Consider the following 25,528-nt stretch of genomic DNA (forward strand, 5'->3'; position numbering starts at 1 on the left):
TTACGGATTTATGGGCACCCCTACAGGATTCATGGTGTCAGTTTCATCCAGCACTACTTCAGACATTAGTTGAGTCCATGCCACGTCGTGTTGCAGCACTTCTGCGTGCTCACAGGGGCCCTACACGATTTTAGGCAGGTGTACCAGTTTCTTTGGCTCTTCACTGTATCATTACAGCCTACAGGTGCTACATCCCTCCTACAAAGAGAGACCAGTATACAATTTTCACTCCTGTTCCACACACACACACACACACACACACACACACACACACACACACACACACACACACTCACACACATACACACACACACACACACACACACACACACACACACACACACACACACACACACACAATGATGGAGTAAAAAATATTGTAGATGCATATATCATTGGGGGGGGGGGGAGGAGATAGATGCCACCTAGAAGAAAATTAAAGAGACCTTTTGAGAAAAGAGAACCACCTGTTTGAATATCAAGAGCTCAGATGGGGAACCATTCCTAAGAAAAAATGGGAAGGCAGAAAGGTGTAAGGAGTAAAGAGTGTCTATATAAGGGAGATCTACTTGAGGGCAATATTATGGAAATGGAAGAGGACATACTGTAGAAGAAGATGAGATTGGAGATACGATATTGCGTCAAGAATTTGACAGAATACTGAAAGGTCAAAGTCAAAACAAGGTCTCAGGAGTAGACAACATTCCGTTAGAACTACTGATAGCCTTGGAAGCGCCAGCCATGACATAACTCTTCCATCAAATTCTGAAGGTGGCAAGGGTAAAATACAGGGAACACAAGGCTATTTGCAATTGGTATAGAAAGCAGATAGCAGTTTAAGAGTTGAGGGGCATGAAAGGGAAGCAGTGGCTGAGAAGGGGATGAGACAGGTTTGTAGCCTGTCCTTGATGTTATTCTATCTGTATATTGAGCAGGCAGTAAATGAAACAAAAGATATATTTGAAGTAGGAATTAAAGTCCAGGGAGAAGAAATAAAAACTTTGAGGTTTGCTGATGACATTGTAATTCTGTCAGAGACAGCAAAGGACTTGGAAGAGCAGCTGTGTGGAGAAGACAGTTTCTTGAAAGGAAGATATAAGATTGACATCAACAAAAGCAAAACAAGAATAATGGAATGTATGCGAATTAAATCAGGTGATACTGAGGGAATTAGATTAGGAAATGAGATACTTAAAGTAGTAGATGGGTTTTGCTATTTGGGCATCAAAATAACTGTTAGTGGTTGAAGTAGAGTGGATATAAAATATAGACTGGCAACGGCAAGAAAAGCGTTTCTGAAGAAGAGAAATTTGTTAACATTGAGTATAGATTTAAGTGTCAGGAAGTTGTTTCTGAAAGTATTTATATTGGGCATAGTCCTGTATGGAAGTGAAAGATGGAAATGAATAGTTTAGACAAGTATAGAACAGAAGGTTTCGAAATGTGGTACTACAGAAGAATGCTGAAGATTAGATAGGTAGATCATATAACTAATGTGGAGGTACTGAATGGAAATGGGGAGAAGAGAAATTTGTGTCACAACCTGGCTAGAAGAAGGGATCAGTTAGTAGAACACATTCTAAGGCATCGAGGGATCACTAATTTAGTGCTGGAGGGAAGTATGGGATGGTTAAAGAGACCGAGAGATGAATGCAGAAAGCAGATTTAGAAGGATGTCGGTTGCAGTAATTACTCAGAGATGTAGAGGCTTGCACATTATAGAGTAGCATGGACAGCTGCATCAAACCAGTCTTTGGACTGAAGACCACAACAACATGCCTCTGTATGTGGCTTTATTTCTTTTGTGATTGGTACATCAGTGATAGTTTCTTAATGATAAGAATAGGAGTCCTGAGCAATGACCAAAGAAGCCTTGCTCCTGCAGTTTAATTGTATACTATGCTGAGTATAGTAATTGCATGTTATTAGCTTTAGACTTGAGTGGAGTACCTCACACTCTTGCACGTTGGGAACTCGTTCCTCCCTTTAGCTGCATGATAGTGAGCTTTGTACTCACCATTTCAATAAAAGTACCTAGGCATCTACAGAAGCGTAATGTATATGATAAGGACCACCTGACAAAATTAAATCTGGTCCTATAAAATGAAATGTAGTATTTATCAGTAACTAACACAACTTTAATTACAACATATAGAAGTAGGAAATTAATCCAATGTGGTGTAAACGCATGTAATATAAAAATGGGTTATTGGTTCACTATATTCAAAGCATTAAATAAAATTATTAATATTGGTAAATGTTATTAAAAATTAAATATGGTATAGTGTCTGAAACTCAATATCAGTAAACATAAGCCTATACTTATATCTGGTGTTTGTTGCTGTTGCATTTATAAAATCTCACTTGACTCACCTTGACCTCTTGGATCTAGCATTTTCACTTTCAAAGCTGAAGAGACTGAGTACACAAAGACTATATTGGGTCATAGAATACCAATAGTTCTTTAGAAGTTTCAGCTTTGAAAATGAGTATTCAACTGAACCAACAGTTACATGAATAGTTAAAAACAGGTAAAATGTTGTGCACAAATCTGGAATGCTAGCAGCTATGATTGAATTCTCTGTTACTAATAGTTTTGTTAAGTCAGTTATAGAAGTTAATGAGGTCGCTTCTTATTTCAGAGGGCTTTTGAAACCTATTACCTGGTTAGGAAATTCAGTGGATAAATCCTCCTAATATTGATTTTGAGGAATTACTACATTGTAGTATTCAGTGAACTGTGGATGAAGCCTGACCAATAGGCATTACATGCATTTATCAAAAATGATAGTGCATTGAGAATGGCTAGTTTCTAGCTGCAATCTAGATCTGCCAATAAAAAAAAATTAAAAGTACGACTGATAGCTGAAATCTGTTATTTACAAATTACTACTGCATTGTGAATCTCTTTGTCAGAAGCAAAATTTAAAAATTTTGGAAAAATAGTTTTGAAGAAATGGCTAACATTGTGCATACTATCAAATCTGCTTTTTAACTGGGCTGCAATAACGTCTAGACAGCCCTTAAAAACAGTGGTTCTGAAATAATACTTTGATCCACTAGCTGTTCATCCTGACACACTTCATCAAAATGTTTAATCACTTTTCGAATTCTTTTTTTTTTCAAATTAGGTTAAATGCCCCATTTCTTTGTCAAAAATGTAGCCAATAACATTGCTTCTTCAAAATTCTTTCAACAGCAAGATAAATTATTAGCTGCATTCTGAACAAGCGAACACACTTTATCAAGCTCTGCATTTACCGATTTCGTAATTTGAGATGCTAAATTAGTACATTGTAGAATCTTTGATTGCAACACTATCTGGAAGATGAACACAAATTTCTCTAATTGGTTTTTCAAAACAACAGTTTGTTCTCATTCTTTCCTTTGTTAATATTATTTCTGACAAAGCTCTAAGTACATCGACATAAGCATAACGATAACAAATTGTTATCTTGAAGACCAATGTGTTGGGCAATGCTTTTTAAGATGCAATAAGATACGGCACCAAAATTTCCCATCATTTAATAGTATGACTAAAGAAAAGACACAACGTTTCTACTGTATCACAAAAGGACATGACTTATTGAATTCCACATGAATCATCTTAATGTACTAGATTTCAATTATGCACTGCATAATGCACGTATTTTGCAGTTTGTCTTTGTTGAATTCTAGTTCTAACATCTTTGCATACACCTGACATAGTAGCACAATCGTCATTGATTGAAAATGGCAGTTGCATGGGAGAAACAAGCACTGTGTGTGTGGTCTGAGCTCAGTAGAATAGTACAGGTTAGACAATCTGAGTGTTACCGCAGTCTACTGAAACAGTCTCCGGGAGTTGTTATCACAATCTAACATAACAGTCGCCACACTTTGTGTCGTTTTTATTACCCACTGCGATAACAACGCCCCAAGCGGCCAGCAAGCGATAGTTATGAATACAATATTAGATGAGTGCGGATAGATTTTTTATATATATATATATATATATATATATATATATATATATATATATATGTGTGTGTGTGTGTGTGTGTGTGTGTGTGTGTGTGTGTGTATGTATATTTGTAATGTAGTTTTTAGAATAGCGAGTATGTATAGTACCATACAAATTGACAATAAATAAAAATGGCACCACATTTGTCATTATTTAGTTTCCTAAGAATCGAGGACCACACAGGACAGCTTATTTAAGACTCTCATGTAACGTACTGGTACAGATAGTTGCGAAATAATGTCGTTTTACTTTAATAACAAAACATTGCCAGTAAAAACCAGAAGGCCTGAACTTCTGTAGAAAGTGACATGTGTCTACCCCACATAGCAGAATTTTGTTCGCTATGCTTTCAATCAAATCATTGAATGGGGACCAGAGGAAACCTATATGGAATGTAAGACCTACATTATTTAACACATCAAATAGGCTCCACAACTGTAGCTCAAGGATAAACCACAAATACACGGTAATAATTCGTCAAAAGCAATAAACCTTTTTCCCAGCACACAAGAAACCAATAATACAATTGTTGCTAAGTCTTCAACTCATCCTCTTTTGAAACGAAAGTAATTATATTTACAAAAATGTTCGTGCATGAGGAAGTCGAGTGAAGTATAAGAATGGGCGAATCACTAGATTCCATAAAAAGTTTTTAAGTTTGACGGAATGCCTATAATAATAAAAGACAACACAAATGCATGCTTTTCATGTATTTATGTGTTTATATTCTATTGCTTTCAGTGGAATAAGCTGCAAATATACACATATTTGAAAGTATTACTTCGCAAATAAGTTGTAGCTTATGTCATCGAATCAGTTGGATTCAGTGCTTTTAAATTTATTTCACGATAATTAATGTCTCTTAGTAATTTACTACCACGTGGAACACAAAAATATAACAACTATTTCTTTAATGAAGAAGAAAATAATTAAAAAAAACATTATCTACACAATTCATGCGAACGTCTGCTGCATTCTCACCGCTTGGTGCGCTAATGTCTCCAACTGTCAAACGGTAACAAGCATGGAGGTAAGAATAATCTATTCTTACCTCCATGGTAACAACTTTCACACCAGACAGTTTTGTGAAAGGAGACTGGTTACTATATAGCAACTCGTGTTCGAAGGTTTGGCTATCATAAAATACTTCACACCATTGGACACCCTTCAGTTCCTGAACTAACGTCAAAATTGACCTGAACTAGCACTGTTTATATAATCGGGGCAAGCCCAATATCAAATGGTGAATATGAAGTCATGAAAGACCAACATGATACAAAAAGTCGGAAAATAGTGTCAGGATTAAGGTTCTAGCAATGGAACAATTATTAATGACCAAATTATCCTTGATAATGTTTGCAGGTAAATTACTGAAAAGTCAAACACTAGGAAAATTGTCGTCCAAAAATTTCCAACCGTTTTTAGACTAACAAATATATTACCAGTATGTAACATAAGCGTACCAGGTAATGCCTCCTTACGTTATTCACTGCGGGTGTCTTTTATTGCAAAGCACGAAATAACGTAGAATTTCCCATTTCTTTTCACTGTGAAAATGATTATTTATTGAAAAGTGCTTTATCAATTGACATTATTTATGCACAGTGTAGGCATTTTTCGCTTTCAGGTATTTGGCGGCTTTTGTGAAAGAACGCTTGTAACAAAAAATCAAAGTCCTCGCAGAACTTCTGCAAAGCAAACACCAAAAGAACTATAAAAAGACTGGACTCCGATTCGGAGAGCCGTTCAAATCCTCGTTCGATCATCCAAATTTAAATTAGCCGCAGTTTTCGTTAATGACTTAAGGCAAGTAATTTAACTCGTTTGAATAGAAACGGCCAGTTTCTTTCTATACCTTGTTTCTAATCCGACCTTGTACTTCGTGTCTTAAGATTTCATCCTCGACGTGACAGTAAACCCTAATCTTACTTCCTTTCTTAACGCTGTATGGGGTAATACCCCGTAAGGCGGGCGAAACATTCTTTACAACTGTATGAAGTTTTGTTGTATGGCACACTGTTTAAATGAAGCTACATACAAGCAATACTACCTAATCCAATTCATTTGTTTGTACACAGCATACGGCGTTAGCTCAGTGGAGCCGAAACGTATGGGACTGAGAGCGCATCGTGTCATACTCGCGCTGGTTTTTAACCCTGCTGTTCTGTTCGGGTCTATATGACCCGAAACGAATATGAACGTTATTTTACATTATGTAAATACCAATATATATTTATGAAACTTTGTGACTTTGTCTGAAAATGGATGAGCAGCATGTGTTTTAAAAGGTTTTAAAAAAGTTTAAGAAGTTTGGGCTTCAACTGTAATAGTTGCATATGTAATGTTCGGGTCATAATGACCCGACACAAATATGTTTAGTGTAACTCGTATTTATTTCTAAAATCTGGAAATGGCGAAAATTATTTTTGTTGTGTTGTGTGGGAATAGTGACTGCATCATTCCAACTTACTCTCAACAATCACCTAAAGCTCCATGCGTTCACAACAATGGGCTTGTTTGTTGCTTTCCCCAGGAAATAATAATTGGCAGTTCTCAATAATTGGAATGCTTTGTTTCTGCCCAGTTTGACTTGTGACACCATGGCGATGAGACCATTGAATGATCGTGAGTTGGAAGAAATAGTAAATGCCTCACCAGATGAAGGATCACTTTCTGAGTTTGAAGATCACATCAGCAATGCATCTGAAAGCGAGTGTTCCGATGACAGTTACGACAGTCCACAGCCCATACAAAATAGTGTAGAGACTTTTCTTTCTAAAAATGGGAATATAGAATGGCAGTTGCATCCACCAGCACAACATGGTCGCCTACCAGCTTCGAACATCATCAAGAGTACCCCAGGAGTTACCAGGTATGCAGTCAGCAGAATATCTGATGTAAAATGTTCATTTGAAGCAGTATTTCACACAGCGCTTCAAAATGAAATAATAGAGATGACAAATATTGAAGGGCAGCGAGTTTATGGTGAACAGTGGACAGATATTGATGGTTCTGTTTTCCATGCATACTTAGGACTCTTACTCCTAGCGGGTGTATATCGATCTCATGGGGAGTCTACAAAAAGTTTGTGGGATAAAGATACTGGGCGAAACATATTTCGAGCAACCATGTCTCATGAAACATTCTGTAAGATATCACGTGTCCTGCGATTTGACAAGAAATCTACTAGAGAGGAAAGACGACGTACTGACAAACTTGCCGCAATTCGTAGTATTTGGGAGAAGTGGGTAGAGGTCCTTCCTAAACTGTATAATCCAGGAGAAAATGTTACTGTTGACGAGCAGTTAGTAGCATTTAGAGGTCGCTGTCCATTCAAGCAGTATATCCCAAGTAAACCGGCAAAATATGGGATCAAAATATGGACCATGTGTGACAGCAAAACTTCATACGTACTGAAAGCCCAAATTTATACAGGAAAGGTGAGTGGAGCGGCACCAGAAAGAAATCAGGGAATGAGGGTGGTATCTGATCTCACTTCTGAGTTACGTGGTCAGAATATCACGTGTGACAACTTTTTTACGTCGTACAATTTGGGGCAGCTGCTTCTGAAAAGGAAATTGACTATGTTGGGAACTATACGGAAAAATAAGCCGGAGCTTCCACACAAAATGACCAACAAGGAGGTACACAGCTCTTCATTTTACTTCACAAATGACACTACTGTGGTTAATTATATTCCTAAGAGACACAAGAATGTTGTACTTATGAGCACTCTCCACCATGATGCGGAAATCAGTGACAGGGCTGATAAGAAGCCAAAAATGATTTTGGACTATAATTCAACCAAAGGTGCTGTAGACACGCTTGATCAGTTATTAGGTACATATACATGCAAACGAAAAAGTAATAGGTGGCCAATGATAGTTTTCTACAATATTCTTGATGTTTCTGCTTATAATGCATACGCTTTGTGGATTTCGGTTGACCCTAATTGGAATGCAAGCAAATTGACTAGAAGGAGAATATTCTTGGAGGAACTTGGAAAGTCACTGATAAAAGAACATATTGCATCAAGAACGCATTTCCCAAGAACAGAAGATTCTTTGAGAATGGTCACAAGCATCCAAAACCCGAATGATGTGGGTGGTGTGTCAGAATCGGTAACAACAAGAAAATCTACAAAACGTGCACGCTGTAAGTTCTGTCCATCAAGTAATGACAATAAAACAAACATGGTGTGTGGAAAATGTAGTAAACATATTTGCAAGAAACATGTAACCTACTTGTGTCCACAGTGCAAGCAGTAAGAAAAGAACTGTAGTATTTTATAAGATGATTGTATTGAAAATTCTGTTGTTTCAAATTTATGTGAATACTTGTGCCTAAACTACAATCAGTAAGAAGAGAGGATTCTAAAGTTGTAGTGCTTTCTATGTTGGAATGTAATAAAAAAACTGTAGTGTGTTCTGTACTGTAGTGTGCTCTAAGATGAATATCTGTAATGACAACTGTCTGTTGTTAGAAAATGTCAATACTTACGTCTAAACTGTCAACAATAAGAATAGAAGTATGGAAAAACTGTAGTGCTTTCTAAGTTGAATGCCTGTAATGGAAACTGTCTGTTGTTTCAAATTTATGTGCATATTTAAATGAAAAATATCCCTCAATAAAGTTGTATGCATTGTTATTATTATTATTATTACCATTATTATTATTATTATTATTATTATTATTATTACTAACAAGGTACTGGAATAGAACAACAATGTCGATAGCTAAAACTGTACCAAAATTTATGTTTCTAAAGCATTTTGATATGTCGGGTCATATTGACCCGAACAGTATATATGTCAAGTAAAAGTGAACAGAACAGCAGGGTTAATAACCTTGACTGTAGTGCATCTGCGCTAGGATTCATAGCATATACTCAATGATGACATTATTGCACGAGTTAGTGAGACTGATGGTATTATGGGACTAGGGTTTTAATCAATTAATATAAAACGTTGAATGTCTCGGAGAACTGAATAATGTTTCTGAGTTTAACGCTTGCTCTAAAGTCGATTTTATACTTTTCTCCTCTTGTGTACATACCAACAGGCGTACTGATTGCACCACTCTTAGGTTATGTGTTAAATTAGTGAATTCCTCTGTGCAAGAAGTAGTGAAATTGAATTTAATGTCTCAAACAAGCGCGGAGATGTTGCGTTTCTAACCCCAACGAAGTCAAATTGGAATGCATGCTTCTTGCTGTTAAGCCTACTAGTAAAGTTCGGTATCGGAAGTAAAGCTGTTATCTATTGCCTTAAAATGAATGAAAGTGATACGATTCTTTGCTTCGTTATTGAAACTTGCCTTATCACCTGTTACGCGTAAGATGATGCAACTATATGCAAATTCATTGCTGGCACAAACTTGGACGGAATCAACTCTTCGGTCTCAAGACAGTTTGGAAGTTTTTCATCCGGTTTTGGCGAAGTGACTGGTTGTATTGCAAGGTACACAGTTACAAATTTTTGTTTCCGTATCACGCAAGAAATGCAATGATACTGCAATGTACCTCATAAAACTTACGTATGTTGCAATGCTGCGTAGTATCTCGAAATCGGAATGAGGAGACTACTGATCAGAGTTCAGAACTGTGATGAAATTCTTCTCAATACTATAATTACGCTTTGTGACAAGGCATGCCTAAACCATTCTTTTATATTAACACCAGGTTTGAATTGTACTGAATTTGCTGACTGTGATTGCATACCGTATCCATTTCTAAGTAAATAACAATTATTTTTGCGAAACTAAATTTGTGCGTTGAGAAGTTAGTCGCCCATTCAAAGAAAAGGAAATTACCATAAAGCTTGTAATTAGTGATTTTACTCAGCCGTTTTCAAAGTTGTTCTGTTGCCGCTATTTTTCTGTTCTGCTTTATTGCAGAGGTCAAAGTAAGGAAAATGGAAGTGCAATACTACTTTCTGCTACTACTGGACATGTAGGGCCAATATTGCAGCAGATGGAGCCCATACCATTTAAATCTGATTGTTATTCGAGAGAATATAAACTTACCATGTGATATTGATTCTTGGAAGAATCTAGCATCTAGAATTTAGTGATGACAGGCCCCTACTGTCACAACACAGTTTAGTATAAGTGTTACTGTAAATGACAAGATCCAGTTCTCAAAAAGGAAAGAAAATGAACCTATAATTTACAAATAAATACTGCAGGAAAGGCTTAAATTCTGTAAATCAGATATATTGGCAGTGGTAATTTTTATAACAGAAGTTACATTTCTTACTAAGTGTATCATCAGATCTTCCAAGGATTATCCTACATAATGTTCTCCATCTTAAAAGAAATGAATATTAGCAGCATTAATACATATTGCTAATTATATAATTTATTGGTTGTCGGATGTACATGATCTCTTCCAAGTAGTGTGTGTGGTCGGCAGGCATTTCTAACTGCAAATTGCATTGTCATAAGATGTTATTTCCATAAGTTGCATGTAAATGCCTCTTCTTCATAACTTATGTAAACAATAATTTTCATATTCATATTTAGTAACATAGCAACTAAACTACAAAAGAAACTCCAAAAATATGCAATTCAATGACACAGAACTTACTAACATGCACATCACTGCTGCTACCTACAACTGAGGTGAAAATCAGTGGGATCATATATAACTGAGAGTAAAATGTTCCTGGTTTAAATGATATTTTTATGTGCCTGCTGAAAAATAGCAGAAGTAGTGTCAAATCACTCCGTGCAGATATAACAAATGAGTCCTTCATGTCTGTCTGCTTCTGCGAATACCTAACACATGGGATAATTGTTATTATCTGTAATAAGACCATTAAGCAAAACATGCTTATTATTTACTCAGACCCGTATTAGAACCCCTGGATAATGGGGAACTTGAAACACATGTTCCCGGGGCCAAACTGAAACATTTGATAAAATATGTATTATAACCCTCTCAGTTGCAAGTAGTCACACTTGATACCTAATTTGGATTGCACGTTACAATTATTTTCAGATATAAAATAAAATATTAATAAACAACTATTTCAGCATACAAAACAGATAGAAAATATTTAAAATTATTATTTTTTAATTGTATCTGAATAACCAGATAATGTAGATTGACAGTATTTAAAATTCCTAAAATTGTATGTTATTAATCATGAGTTGTGAAAAGTCAAAAATCTTTAAAACCACAGTCAGAGCTGTAAAATAAAGGTAACAGCACAACACACTGGTGTTAATATTTCATGGCGTCATGGACAATGCATCTTTTTGGTCATACCAATTGTTTAGTTTCAATTACATGATCTCCAAATGCTGTCTTACTATTTGGTACTGCAGTGTGTTCTTTAATTGGGTCTCAAAAGTTCTACCAGTCTGAGCTATATAACATTTATGACAGTCGTTACATATTAATGTTATAAACACCCAAAAAATTAAATTTACAATGTTATGTATTTGTATGAATCATTTCTTAGTTTTAAATTAATTGTATTATATCATATAGACAGTTCTTCCATGCATTTTAATACCACACAATATCAGTACATTACCACTTCCCCTCACAACTTCCTCCCTTCCTTAACCATCATTTATGACATATGGTTCTGTTTGAAGCATAGTGGGCTTAGTAAAATGCTGGATGCTGTGGATGTTACCACAGTAGTATTGTACTGTAACCTTTGTTACAGCTCCAACTACATTCTTTTTAAAGTATTTTGACTTTTCACAACTCGTGATTAATGCCTTTCAATTCTAAGAATTTTAATTTGTAAATATTTAAGTTACCGTTATCTGGTTATTCAGGTACAATTTTTTAAAAATAATAAATTTTAAATATTTTTAATATGTGTTACATAGTAAAATATTTTTTTATCAATATTTTATTTTACATCTGAAGATGGTCATTATATGTTATCGAAAATAGTTATTTTTCAACAGACAAGGAACCCCTTGAGTTCAGTGTTGCAACTTCAACCTATAGTAAGGCTCATTTGAAACTGTTGTGTTAGCATTTATGACAGAAAAAAATATTAGATGCTAATGACTCACCATGCGCATCAGGAGGGTGACAGAAATTGAGTGTCCAGAGGTGCAGAGATCAACCTTGTATGGGATGTATTACACTTCACGAAATGGAGACTGTCAACATTCATGAAATGTTTAAAACAAACCATTAACTTGCACTGTGAACGTCAAATGAAAATTGGTGTGCCACAGGGATTACAAAGGTTTGCACCACCAGTTTCAGCATGTTGAAGGGAAGCTTCTTGGGAGTTATAGTTTTTGCAGGATGTTCAGCTAGGTATCCACACTTAAAGAATTCATATAGAATCATAGTGGTGTCACAGGATGATGAAAAATGGTGGAATGTGATTGCATGCAACCAAATGCAAAACTCTGTTGTGAAAATTGCTATCCTTTAAGGCATAGTTGCAAATAGTGTAAAGCCTAATATGTTTTATACACACAGGAAAAACAAACTTGCAGAGGCTGACTTTATCCATTGGTTCCAGGTAGTATGAGTTGTAAGGCCACACACTTTTCAGGAGGGATATTTTGCTCTAAGGGAGTATGATTTTTATATGTAGGCTAGGAATCGAACAAAAGCAAGTTATTTGGACCAGCTATTGGCCGAAAACAGTGGTTATACCATAATTGTAGTTCTCTTACATCCATTTTCTTACTATTGCTTGCTGCAACACAAATATTTCCTACTGCCTTTGCAAGGACACACACATAAGAAGGAATTGGAGGGGGCAGAGCACCTCCAACTTCTCACAGCAAAATAAATAATTTTCCATACACTTTACCGTCCAGATTAATAGTCAGCTTAATTGTATTCAAGTGCATTAAGGAATAGATGTTAATTGATATTGATACAGCTCTCTTGGTACCTCTAATTTGCAGGGATCCTTTCATATGCTTTTCCTCTTCAAATCACGGTAGGTTTAAGTTGAAAATGAATCCCTTATTGAACAAGGAGATTAGTTTGTTTATCTCATCTACAAATTTTTCGACCAATTCCACACATTCCTGTGCATTATCAGGTTGAAACTTCGTTTGCAATTTTGTTATCTTATGTCTTCCACGTTTGTAGCACAGCGTGAAGTTATGCAACCACCCAGTGCTTCCTTTGAAATCATTGTAATCTATGCCACAAGCAGTTTGATGAGCATAACATAATAGATCACTATCATGCACATCCTGTAAATTGCACCGAGAATCCTTGGAATGCTCAAACACCAGTTTTTGTAACAAGTGCACCTTCCTTATGCACTACATGGTCATATTGCTGTGGAGTTATTTGAAATTTGTTCATAATTAATTTTTTTTTTTATATATATATATATATATATATATATACCTAAAAACAAAGATGATGTGACTTACCAAATGAAAGTGCTGGCAGGTCGACAGACACACAAACGAACACAAACATACACACAAAATTCAAGCTTTCGCAACAAACTGTTGCCTCATCAGGAAAGAGGGAAGGAGAGGGAAAGACGAAAGGATGTGGGTTTTAAGGGAGAGGGTAAGGAGTCATTCCAGTCCCGGGAGCGGAAAGACTTACCTTAGGGGGAAAAAAGGACGGGTATACACTCGCGCACACACACACATATCCATCCACACATATACAGACACAAGCAGACATATTTATATATATATATATATATATACTGTGGATGATCTTTCATGTGTGTAATTATGTTTAGTATCTACACCTTGGACACTTATTGTCCTGTACTATGTTTCACTGGAGACGGGATTTGTGGCGTTCTGTCTGACAAGGATGATGGACAACACGGGTCAACACCAGTTTCAGCATCACATCCACTTGTTAGGCACATATTGTCATCATTGTACTCCGTATGTACATTGTGCACACGGTTGAGCCTATATGACACCACACATTCCACTGACTCATCTTGCAGAAACGTTAATATTTCACCTGCCACTTCTTTCTCACTTTGCAAAATTCCTTGTGTTCCTTTCTAATGAAATGTCAACTTTGGCAACTGTAGTTGATATAATACAATGTTTGCTTCATTTATCGTTGCCATTTTTCTGCTTTGTATGAACACCACTAGCACAATAGCACTGTTGTGAAAAACTCGTTGACCTAGCAGATCAACTACACTCTGTAGCGTCATGTTGTGTTCACCATTGTATACGTCCAGTCCTGCTTTTTTTGTTGCCATTAACAGCCAATATTGTGGTTGCATGGTAGACAATATGTGGAGCATCATATGCCGTGAACATCATTGGCCTTTTGCAACCTTGCACTTGAGCAAATATAAGTTTGTGCAATCAAGTTATAGTACATAGGTATGTATATTAAAGAAATATATTATGTACTTCAGTTGGCGAGTCTTGTCTGTCACATTAGAGGTTAAAAAGCAATTCCATGTATTTAATAGTTATAGTGGAATGATATCAGGTTATGTTTGTTCCTGTTGTTATGCTTACAGTATATGTCTACTGCTGGTATTTACAATAGTTCTCCCTTGTGTGCATTACTGACTGCAAGATATGTAACAATGCTGGAATCATAATATTTGTTTTCTGAAGCTAGAGCTACAGTGAACTGTGGTTGCTATGCTGCGTATTACCCTCACTGCCTTCTTTTGAAATTTACGTACATTCTATATCTACGTGATTACTCAGCAATTCACAATCAAGTGTCTGGCAGAAAGTTTAGTGAACCACCTTCAAGCTGTTTCTCTACCATTCTGCTCTCAAACAGCATGCAGGAAAAATGAGCATGTAAATCTTTAGCTGCAAGCTCTGTTTTCTCTTATTTTATTGTAATGATCATTATGCCCTATGTAGGTGAGCACCGACAGAATATTTTTACAAACAGAGGAGAAAGTTGGTGATTGAAATTTCACAAGAAGATCCTGCTGCTATAAAAAAGTCTTTATTTCAGTTATTACCACCCCATTTTCCGTATCATGTCCATAGCACTCTATTTACCCTATTTTGTGATAATACGCAACAAGCTGCCCTTCTTTGAAATTTTGTGATGTGCTCTGTCAGACCCATGTGATGCAGATCCCAAGCTACGCAGCAATACTTCAGTAGAGGGTGGACAAGCATGGTGTAAGCAATCTTGTTAGTAGACCTGTTGCACTCCCTAAGTGTTCTGCCAATAAATCACAGTCTTTGGTTTACTTGCCCCACAACATTATGTGTGTTATTGTTGATTTGTGATTGTAATCTAAGTATTTAGTTAAATTCAAGCCTCTAGATTTGTGTGACTTATCATGTAACCAAACGTTGTGTGGCTTTTGTTTAGTACTCATGTGGATGACTTCACACTTTTCATTATTTAGAGTCAATTTTGACTTATCACATCATACATATATCTTCTTTAAATCATTTTGCAATTGGTTTAGCTGCTCTGGTGACTTTACAAGACAGTAAACAACAGCATCGTCAGCAAACAATCTAAGAGGGCTGCTCAGATTGTCGCTTATGTTGTTTCATCTACATCCATACTCTGCAAGCCACCTGACGGTGTGTGGCAGAGAGTACTTTGAGTACCTGTATTGGTTCTCCCTTCTATTCCAATCTCGTATTGTTCGTGGAAAGAAAGGTTGTCAGTATGCCTGTGTGTGGGCTCTATCTCTCTGATTTTATCCTCATGGTCTCTTCGTGAGATATACATAGGAGGGAGCAATATACTGCTTGACTCCTCAGTGAAGGTATGTTCTCGAAACTTCAACAAAAGCCTGTACTGAGCTACTTAGTGTCTCTGTTGCAGAGTCTTCCACTGGAGTTTATCTATCATCTCCATAATGCTTTCACGATTACTAAATGATCCTGTGACGAAGCGCGCTGCTCTCCGTTGGATCTTCTCTATCTTCCCTATCTGGTACGGATCCCACACAGTGAGCAGTATTCAAGCAGTGGGCGAACAAGTGTACTGTAACCTACTTACTTTGTTTTTGAATTGCATTTCCAATGAATCTCAGTCTGGCATCTACTTTACTGATGATTATTTTTATATGGCCATTCCCTTTTAAATCACTCCTAATGCCTACTCTCAGATAATTTGTGGAATTAACTGCTGCCAGTTACTGACCTGCTATATTGTAGCTAAATGATAACGGATCTTTCTTTCTGTGTATTTGCAGCACATTGCACTTGTCTACATTGAGATTCAATTGCCATTCCCTGCACCATGCGCCAATTCGTTGCAGATCCTCCTGCATTTCAGTACAATTTTCCATTGTTACAACCTCTCAATATACTACAGCATCATCCACAAAAAGCCTCAGTGCACTTCCGACGTTATCCACAAGGTCATTTATATATATTGTGAATAGCAATGGTCCTACGACACTCCCCTGTGGCACACCTGAAATCTCTCTTACTTTGGAAGACTTCTCTCCATTGAGAATGACATGCTGCGTTCTGTTATGTAGGAACTCTTCAATCCAATCACACAATTGGTCTGATGGTCCATATGCTCTTACTTTGTTCATTAAATGACTGTGGCGAACTCAATGACTTTCCATCAATTACTACGAACTATGACTCTTTTGACTGGGTGGATCCAGTCAAACAACAGAGGCGATACTCTATAAGCACACAATTTGATTACAAGTTGGTTGTGAGTAACAGTGTAGAAAAGCCTTCTGGAAATCTAAAAATATGGAATTAATCTGACATCTCATGTTGATAGCACTCGTTACTTTGTGAGAATAAAGGGTTAGTTCTGTTTCATAAGAAGGATATTTTCTGAATCTGTGCTCACTATTTGTCAATAAATAATTTATTTGAGAGAATTCATAATGTTCAAACACAGTATATGTTCCAAAAATGTACTGCAAATCAACATTAGTGATATGGAGCTGTAATTCAGTGGATTACTCCTGTTTCATTTCTTGGGTATTAGTGACTTGTGCAACTTCCCAGTCTTTAGGTACAGGGCTTTTGAGAAGCGAACTACTTTATATGATTGCTAAGTATGCAGCTATTGTATCAGCATAATGTAAAGGAACCTGACTGGTACACCATCTGAACCAGAGGCTTTGCCTTTATTAAGTGATTTAAGCTGCTTTGCTACACTGAGGATATCTGCTTCTAAGTTACTCATGTTGACAGTTGTTCTAGATTCAAATTCTGGAATATTTACTTCATCTCCTTTGGAAAAGGAGTTTTGGAAAACAGTGTTTAGTAACTCTGCTCTAGTGGCACTATCGTCAGTGACATTACCATTGTTATCATGCGGTGAAGGTATTGATTGCTTCTTGCTGCTGTTGTATTTTACATATGACCAGAATATCTTTGGGTTTTCTGCCAAATTTCGAGACAGAGCTTTGTTATGATAACTGTTTAAAGCATCTTGCATTGAAGTTATCTAAATTTTGAACTTCTGTAAAACTTCACCAATCTTGGGGATTTTATGTTCTTTTAAATTTGGCATGCTTTTTATATTGTATCTGCAACAGTGTTCTGACACTTTTTGTGTAGCATGGGGGCTCAGTACCATCACTTAATAATTTATATGGTATATATCTCTCAGTTGGCGTTGATACTATTTCTGTGAATTCAAACCACATCTGGTATACATATTCATAGTCAGATCTGAAGGAGTCAAGACAGTTTCTTAGAAAGGTGTCAAGCAAATTTTTATCTGCTTTATTTGAATAGACATACTTCACATTTATTTTTGGTGGATTTGGACGTTACGGTATCTGAGTCGGGGGACACTAAAGGGAACCAACTATTAATTTATTCCAATTGTCACCCTCACAGGAACTATCTACTGCAATTTCACTACAAGGTAAACAATTTCTGATAGCAATAAACACTCTACCACCAACTGTGCTTAATCTGTCTTATCTGAACAAGATTAGGAACTTGGTAAAAAATCCAACTGGACTTATTTCTGGCCCTAGCCATGATATATGACTGTGTGTTATGGCATAATAGACAAATTTAGGGCAAATATACCTTCACTAATTTCGCATATCACTTTTTCTATGTGATTGTCCCAAAATAGTTTGGAATAGCTTGTTATCCCAAGGAAATGAACTCCACTTAATTCTTGTTCCAGTTGTGTGTTATGATTCCAGGTAATAAGTAGATCCTCTGCAACATCAGATATAAAGTCAGTTTCCTGTCTGCAGCATTTACTTTTTATTGACTTGTTTATTCATTCATTCATAGACAGTGTAGCTATTTACAAAAAGAAAAACAAAGGGCAGATATTCAAATGTTTTCCTACAGTAATGTAAGGTGGAGGTATTCACAGAAAAGGCAAGTGGGTATGTTCCACTTAGAAAGATGGACAAGGAGAGGCAGCAGATGCAGAGAGGAACAGAACACGAAAATTAATCAGTATTATAAATTAATGACATTCAGGATGAAGATAAAGTAACTGATACAGGTATGGTGTGATTAGATGAAAGACTCATGATTGTATTGTATTGTATATTTATTGGTACAGCTTTAGCACATAGTACAGATTATACAAGTGCTATTGGACAGGGGGAATAAGGAACATTAATGGAAGAAGAGAAAGTAATGAAAATTTAAAACATTTCTGTTTTATATATGAAGAATAAAAGTGCATTAGAAAGCTAAACCAGAACTATTTAATTATAAAAAAACAGGACAAGGTAAGAGAAATACAGTTCACTGTCATACAAAACTGTAACTTGTCAAATAAGTAATTACACTGTGACATTATACCCAGCAGACCTTGAATCTGTTAAAATGTTTATTCATAAAAGCTGGAATATGTTGAATTATTGTCGTAACATGACATAATAACAAAGTTACTAACTCACTCAAAAGCAGCTTACATTCACCCATGAAAATTGATGTAAATTCTCACAATGTTCTGTGTAATGATTATAACTTTCCTTCTAGCCAAAGTTCCATCACCTGTGATGGAAGTCTTAAGCACAATTTCCTGCCACTCCTGTAACTATCCTACAAAGAGCAAGAGATATTCTGATAGAATAAGTGACAGTAACATTCACGCATCTGTAAAATCTGTTAACTGCTGAACAATAATTACTTTAGAGAATCTTTTTGCAATGGAATACTTTGAAATGGCGTATTTCATTTTTATCCAATGTATGGTGGATTAGGTGAAACAATAATTTGAATAGGCAGATTATCAAATAATTTCCACTTTCACCAAGATCTGAGTAGACTATCATACTGTCTATTTAGAATTTTTTTGCTTGTTTCAGATTTGATAGATTACCAGTGTTTAAAAGCAAGCACTTCCCATTAAATTTATATACCATGTTCGTATAATCTTAAATATGACCATGATGATTTTACAGTGCTGTACAGTGACTTCCTAAACACAAGGTGGTTTGACCATTTCTTTTTCCCTAGTGTGACTTAAGGGCTCTTCCTGAGGATGAATTTACCATTTTATATGCAGAGATCTGCATATTACTACAAGTAACAGAGCTCATGGAGCTTGAGGCTAGAGCATTGCTGAGAGTGTAGAGCAAGCTGGCTTTGCCAACAGATTGATGTCATCTACTGTCGACAGGATTGGTGACAAGCATGCCATTGCTTCTGTTGTCCATTACCTCAGACTGCAGTGGACATGAAACCATTATTGCTGGCATACAGAAAAAATGCAAATTTTTCAGGCACATCCGCAATGTATCATTACACCTAAAATAAATTCCATGGTGCTTAAGGTACACGGTATGTTAATTATGTTCCAGGACTGCCAGTACCTCAAAATTAAGCATAAAATTAAGTTACAAAATTGCCATCATATTAATTTTCAATCTACATCCCCTTTTTGCCATACACACTTTGCATTGATCATACAGGCCCTGAATACATAGGTAAAAGCTTTAATCAGAATACTGTTCCAAATTTCTGTCTTGTTCTACTGATTTGATTCAACATCCTCAGACACACAAGAATACCAGTGTAGCTGGAAAACAAGGAATTAGAATAAACATTCACAATCACAAGTCTCTTGTACTTCAAATAGAGTGTTGCAAACTGCTACAAAAATATCATTACTGCATAGCTAGGTTCAAAAGGTTTGTAGGTAGTCAAACATTTAGTAGACATTTGTGCTTGTCATTAGAGGAAACACATTTTAAATTTCCTGATGCTTTTCGGCTAATGGGATATAGTCTCCACATAAAGTAAAGCCTACCGGTAAGTGGGGTGAGAATTTTAAGGATTAGTAGAAGACACATACGAGTACTCGCCTCTTCTTATGAACACCAGACTACAACCAATTGCTATTACAATTATGTACACCGTAGAGTTATTCCTGCGTCTGCCACTGTCGTCATGAACCTGTTTACCAAGAGACTCTCACTAACCATATCACAAAATTCACAAGCTCATTCTTGCCCTATATCTGTCCTTGTACTCTACAGCCCTTGTACACACTACTCAGGTTGAAGGGACAATGACCTACAATCCAGTTACCAGTTTCCAAACTGGATATACCTACGAGACAGAGCGGTATCTAAGAGAATACTCTCTAGATGCGTGCTCAACAATGCAAACTGGTGACTTTACAGACATGGCTATGTCTAAATGTGGAGGCAGAGTCATGATGCAGATACATCCTTGTCAAAGTTTCAGATTAGCTACAAAAACTGTCTGTTGTTTGGAATGACGAATGCCTGTGCAACCAGAGACAGACATGCAGCTCTGCAGAGATCCAAGTGCAGGCCATTGATTGGAACCTCACAGCATTTCAGGTGGCAGTTTGTGAACTCCATCAGCCATTCCACTGACCAACTCATGAATTAGAAGCAATAAGCAGAATTTCAGGAAGAGGCAGAAGATGCCCCATGTTAATGCTGTAGTGAAGAATGGGGTCTCCTGATCAGCAAGAATGGTATTGCACTGAACATGGCAGAGAATTTAATTCAAATCACCAGTGCTGGCAACCAAGATACAACTTTTTGTCACTGCTGTGTGCTTGCTGACAGGGGCAGTTGGGACATCAGGTCCACCAGTGTTGAAGTGTATAATTGTCCATTCTGTAAGTGGGAGCTGGACTCAACGTTACCTGTAACCTTTTACCCAGCACTGGGTCACAACAAAATCCATTGTGGTATATTGCAGCATCTCTTCATCAAACTTTCTTACTTAATGTGGGCAGCTGGGCAGTTTCCAGACTCATGAAAGGAAGATATTTTAATTCCCCTTCCTTACGCCAGGTGGATGTGCCGAAGTACTATTTCAGTGTTGCTGTCACCAACAGCATGGGGAAACACCTTGAAGCATATAGTGAACTGCTACCTTGCCTGGATCTTAGAATCTAGGGAGCTGTATGAGTTCAGGTGGTATCACCCCATCTTCTTCAAAATACATACTCTGCAAGTCCCCATATGTTGCATGGGAGAAGGTACTATGTACCACTACTAATCATTTCCTTTCCTGTTCACTTGAAAAATGAGGAGAGTGAGTGAGTTACCTGGGCCTCACTTTTGATCAGAAGCTTACATCACTATCACATCTGAAGATTTGAGAGTGTGATTCTTCAAAGCCATACATAATTTAAAACGAATTGCAGTTTAAGTTTGGGCAGCAAACTGAGCCTGTCTGCTCCAGTTTTGTAGAGCTTTTGTGTGGACCTAGTGTGCTGTAGATACATGGTGTACAGTTGTGCCTGACCATCTTACTTTAAGATAATGGATACAATGCACCATGAGAGAATTAGTCTCATTTCCAGCCTATGAACTGAGGGTGGTGAGTCATCACTTCATGTCAGACAGCAGCTACTCGTGATGTGACAAGTATACAAAATAGTTTCACATTCCAGGTACCTTGTGATGGCATGACAAGTATACAAAATACTTCCTGCACCCCGGGTACCTGAATATTCGTGTAGCTACTTTAGAATAATATGAGCATCAAGGCCATTTGGGATCTTTGCAAAGAGCCTTATTTTAGAAATTTGTGGCGGTGAATATTAAAATTTTATGCCAAAGATGAAGTAGATTACAATTTAGCCCAGAATTCTTTTAAATTGAATCAATTTTCGAAAAGAAAACACTTCACTTTATAGATATTTGTTTGATAATATTTTAAATGAGCACCAAAGTTTTGAGAATCTTTATATAGATAGGTCAATACAGAGAGAACCACTTGGCTTCTCAATAGTTACAGTAATTATACTTCATCATGTCTTCGGGGTCTGCCTGTCAGCTGTTGGCAAGGGGCACACACAGGGGAGGAGGGGGGCCATTGGTGGCAGCTGCCCCACGTGAGAATTTTCATTGACAAATATGTAAAACAAGTTGTAACTGCAGGGTTGGGATTTTTATGACCAAAAATACATTGAAAATTACCACTAAAATGGTTTGAAAATGTTGATAAAATGACACAAAAATTAATGATGTAAAATGTACAGGTAAATAAATAGTCCCTTCTGCAGGGAATGAGCGTAGGGGGGGAGCAGATGTAAGAATCCAGCACTGCTGCTCATGGCAAGGTCGTAGTGGAGGTAGTTTGTCGTTACCTTCCTCTGACATGTTATGAAGTGTTAAGTGTGTTCTGTGTCGTGCGGATCGCTGTGGTGAGTGCTTGTATAGTGTAGTGTTCTGTTTGTGTTGCTATGAATGAAGGGAAGGAAGACAGTGAAATCCAGTGCTGCTATATAGCCTATCTCTCGACAAGCACTGAGTTTAATGTTCCCATCTGCATGATGGATCGCTATCAACAGTCTCACTTGCCCTCATTCCATGAGACACAGTGGAGAGGTTTGGCATTTAATCCAGGGCATTTGTGCAAAGACTGGTGATGAAAAGTTTTTTTGTTACCCCATCTCCTCTCCCCTCCTCTCCTCTCCTTGCCGGCCAGATACTCAATGACAATTTCATCCACCACCAGGATTCGAACCAGCTCACCTCCAAGGTGAACTTCACTGCACAGGCATGCATTAGTGACTTCATCTGTGGAGGCTGCTATAAAACATTTATAAAGTAAGATATAAAATGAACTAGAGTAGTGAAAAACTTTATAGGAGATTGGAATGAAAATAATAAAAAGAGTAATTAGTGTAAAGTGACTAAGTTGTTCCTTAAGAAATCACAATCTTTGAAGATGTACAAATTCCTATGTAAACATCCCATGGACAATTCCCATGTATGACTGTAATTAGAAAACATTTCTACATTTGCTGTAACAAAGGAAGCATTGACACACAAATACTGATATTTCGCAAATGGGTGTATTACATTTGGTACAATAATGATACAAACTACCAATATTTTTGCTTTAATAGCCACAACTGGTACAAGTTAACAACAGTAAGTGACACAACAATATCAGTATGTGGATGAACATTCAGTTTATTTTCAACATTTAAAAAGACATTCTTCAGCAATATTATTACATTTCTCCTAGAGGCTTGGGCATTGCTTATTGTTGCCAACATTAAAAGAATGATTTATTGTGTCATTAAATGGTTGTTAAACACAATTGTATAAGAAATGAAGTAAAATTCTATGTTATGCATTATCATATAAGTTGTGCATGAACATGGACTCAAGTGGAAAGTACGAGAATGTTAAAATATATTTTGCTATAATTGTACTGTAAGCTGCAATAGGACATATTATGGGGACTCTTACCGGTATATGAAGTATTTCGTAGCACACCTTTACACATTATATGATACACAATGTAGCAAATGTTAGAATCCAACTTTTGATGCTCTGTATTGCATCAAGTGGCATTGTACAAAAGATATGTAAAATGTAACACACTCATTTAGTCAACTACAGCTCTTTTAATACAATTAAGAAGAATCTTTAATTAGTGGAAAAGTATCTTATTGTATCCATAAATTTTACAAAATTTACTGAAAAATTAATTATTTCATTTGTGTAACTATCAGATAATAATCACATGGAAATGTTAGTGTTAAGATCAGTTCAGTCATTAAATGGGAAATTAAGAGTCAAAGTTCGATTATTTCATAAAATATGAAAATTATTGTTTTGGGTAGGTTTCTGGCTAACTGGTGCACTGAAAGTTATGTTCACTCTCAAGAGATTGTTAATATAAAAACTCAAATCAGATTCATTGTAACTAATTCTGTAATTATGAGTTCAAGAACTTTCTGTCATAAACAAACTATTATTTCGATCATTTGGTCGAAACAAGATTATTATGTAAAATTTGAACCTCAACATTTACTGCCACATTATGTAAAGTACTCCAAAATATGTTATCATCAAAATTCCTGTTGTATCAAGTATTATTAGTCACATTTGTCAAGCACAATTTTGATCCTAAATTTGAAAAACAGTTTTAGAAATCACATTTGTCGTAATCAGTCATTTATTAACTTCAAAATTGTAGCTGTAATTTCTTATCAAACAACTGCTTTTAATTGTAATTCTTTACTAATTAATGACTTTATTAAACAATACTTTCAAAGAACTAATATTTTTAAGAAACTATGTAAGTAGTGAGCCTCAGAGCTTGGGATTAGAAGAGACAGCAGAGTGGCAGTAATTTGAAGGTAGTTTGAATACATGAACTGTAAAGTCAGTTTCTTCAAGATGTGCATTGTAAGAATGTTCTGCAACAATAGAAACATTAACACAAAATCCAAACTGTGTGTTGGTGTAAATTATGTAATATCATCGACTTTTCACATTGTCTCTTGGGATTTCTGCATTGAAGCTATTAACATTGAATTGGTGGAGAAAAGTTGTCGAAACTACCAGGATAAGTACCCATTCCAAGCATTTCATTGAACTTAACACAGACTCATAATCTATGAGTATGTTAATCATACATTTTTAGCCCGAACCTGGTAAAGAGGCTGTGTCAGAAGGCTCATTTATTTTTATTGGCCATATATTAAAAGTACACTGGAGAAACTAATAGGAGTGTAGGAGCTTGCCAGATGTCTCCTGCTACCTGAGTGTAAGATAGTTGAGTGGAGGTGTGGCGGTGGAATTCTGTGGAGCACAGGGACACTATTGAGACATCATTCAATTAACAGTCATTTATTTCCAAGAGATTTTCAATCACTATGTCTTCTTCCCAGTGTGGCCTGGCAGGGCCATGCTGAGCCCACGTTTTGAGGAGTTTCAGGGTAATATGTCAGCACCAGTGAGGAATCTGCTGACGCAGTCCCATGGCATTGTCTGAGGTCACTGCTGCGGCCCTATTGTAGGAGGTATGCTGGCTGGCACATCACTGCCGCCTGGCGTGGCTGTTGGTGTGTGGCTAAACTTCAGCACTCTCGTTGGGTGAAGCTGCACTCAGGCTCAGCACCAGAAAGCTGCATGGCCCTGCTGTTGGTTGCTGAGATGACATGCATGTGTTAGACCCAGCAGCAACATGAAGGTCTCAGCTTATAGCCTGTAATGCAGTGCTTGTACTACCAGGTGTGGCAGTGGAGGTGTCTGCTCACAAGTTGAACATCTCGTAGACAGGCAGATCAGGTCTTCATTCACAGAAGATCAGCCTGTCCCTTATTTTCAGATAGTCACAGATGTGACTGGCAGGAATGCAGCTCACAGAAGTTCCCTCCACAGCAGGACAGCT

At 36.8% G+C, this 25,528-nt stretch overlaps 1 long non-coding RNA gene across 2 annotated transcripts in view; it reads left to right on the forward strand.

The window, feature by feature from the left end:
* The first annotated feature begins 9,062 nt into the window (after positions 1-9,062).
* Positions 9,063-25,528, forward strand: part of LOC126162740 (uncharacterized) — a 77,322-nt gene continuing 60,856 nt past the window's right edge. Inside the window, exon 1 of one of the 2 annotated variants that reach the window (XR_007535106.1) lies at positions 9,063-9,462. This is a non-coding gene — a long non-coding RNA (uncharacterized LOC126162740). Of the gene's footprint in view, positions 9,463-9,581; positions 9,606-25,528 lie in introns of those variants that run through there. The other variant, XR_007535107.1, reaches the window with a different exon arrangement.

This window comes from Schistocerca cancellata, chromosome 2 (genome assembly GCF_023864275.1).
Source record: "Schistocerca cancellata isolate TAMUIC-IGC-003103 chromosome 2, iqSchCanc2.1, whole genome shotgun sequence".
Classification (NCBI taxonomy): domain Eukaryota; kingdom Metazoa; phylum Arthropoda; class Insecta; order Orthoptera; family Acrididae; genus Schistocerca; species Schistocerca cancellata.